The sequence below is a fragment of the Octopus bimaculoides genome, chromosome 2 (genome assembly GCF_001194135.2).
Source record: "Octopus bimaculoides isolate UCB-OBI-ISO-001 chromosome 2, ASM119413v2, whole genome shotgun sequence".
In the NCBI taxonomy this organism is placed as follows: domain Eukaryota; kingdom Metazoa; phylum Mollusca; class Cephalopoda; order Octopoda; family Octopodidae; genus Octopus; species Octopus bimaculoides.
In genome coordinates this window covers 103,766,898-103,769,092 of record NC_068982.1, presented here as the reverse complement: position 1 = coordinate 103,769,092, position 2,195 = coordinate 103,766,898, and positions in this window count along the sequence as shown.

Genomic DNA, 2,195 nt, shown 5'->3' with positions numbered 1-2,195 from the left:
TATATACATATATATATATATACATATATATACATATATATTACATACATATTCATAAAATATAGATGTATATACATAAATATATACGTGAATATATATCTATATATATGTATGTATTCATATACGTAGTTATACATATACACATATATATACTTATACATACATACATACATACATACATACATACATACATACATACATACATACATACATACATACATACATACGTACATGCATACATATAACCTCTCCCTTTTTTTAAGCACATTAGCGTGTTTTCAACTTGAACTTGGTAAGAAAGAAAGGAAAGAAATATGGAGGTTAAATAGTACCATTTTTCTTTTTATTATTATTATTATTATTATTATTATTATTATTATTATTATTATTATTATTATTATTATTATTATTACTATTTTGTTTTTCTTTTCCGCCCTGTTGTTTATTTCGTTTCGGTGTAAGTTGATCGCTGGATCGTTGATTAGTTTTACATCGACCCTATTAAGGTTGAATTCAGGGAGCATCCAGTACACACGCGATCGATGTCGGAAACCAAAGAAGCATGTCGTGGTCGATGATTAGTCTCTCTACATGAGAGCAGTAACTCTAATGGTGTCTTGCGGGTGCTAAACAACAACAAGAATAACAACAACAATAACAATAACAATATCACTGAAAGTCGCTGGGAATTTACAATAAAACACGAAAGAAAATAACTAAATTAAAAAAGAACAACACTGGTTTCATCGGCAAAATATGAGTAAAAAAAAAATTGAACAATAACGAAAGAATGTAGAAGATATACTAAAAACAAAAATGGATACGGCAGTGGTAGAAGTGGCGGTAGAAGCAGCAAATGTGTAAATAGGTATCAAAATATAAATACATTTATAAATCCATAAATAGATAAAAGAATAAGGACAAAAACAAATGACAAATATAGATATATAGGTAGATACATATACATACACTCATGCTCTCACGCAAACATTCGCACACGCACATACACGTACACACGCACACACACATGTATGTACGTATGTGTGTGTATGTGTATGTATGTATGTATGTATGAATATAACTATTCAAAATCTAACTTAAGATTTTACATTATTATACGTATGTGTGTGTATGCATGTGTGTGTGTGTATATATATATATATGTGTGTGTGTATGTATATATATGTGTGTGTGTGTGTGTATATATATATATGTGTGTGTGTGTGTGTGTGTATGTATATATATATATATATATATATATATATATATATATATATATATATATATATATATATATATATGTAAACACACTCACTCACACACACACACGCATTCACATACACACATTTGTACGCTCTATTTATGCCGTCACGTGCATACATACATACATATATAGAATGTCTGTACTTTCATACATAGATACATACATAGAAAAAAAAAAGGTAAGTGCAGAGGAAAAAGGTTAGGTGAGGTATGCATGTGAGAAGTCTATGAACGTTTGAATATTTGAGACTTATTGATCGTTGTTGTTTATCATTAACACCTGTTGTCCTTCACTAACTGTCACATCTAGGAGGGCAAGTTTTTGATTCAGTTCTTTAGTTTCATTTCCTGTACTCTTTCCTCAAAGATACACACACACACACACACATGCATATATAGATAAATACATCTATATATGTGCATGCGTGCGTGTGTGCGTGTATGATAGATAGATAGATAGATAGATAGATAGATAGATAGATAGATAGATAGATAGATAGATAGATACTAAGAAACAGAGAATTATAGAATATTTGCCATATCTGTGCATAATAATTCTTATTTTTCAGTTGCGTTTTAGTTTGTATCTCAATTACGATCGGCATAGTTCCGTGAGATTTTTAGTTTCCTTTAAACATTTCTTTGACCACATTAAAGAGCATTTTCTAGATAGGTACGTAACTATGTAAGTGTATAAAACCTCATATCTATACACATACACACACATACACACACACACATACGTACATGCAACATACATACATACATACATACATACATACATACATACATATATACACACACATATATATATGCAGGCAAATATATATGTATGTATATACATATATGATATGTATATACATACATACATACATACATACATACATATATATATATATATATATATATATATATATATATATATATATATA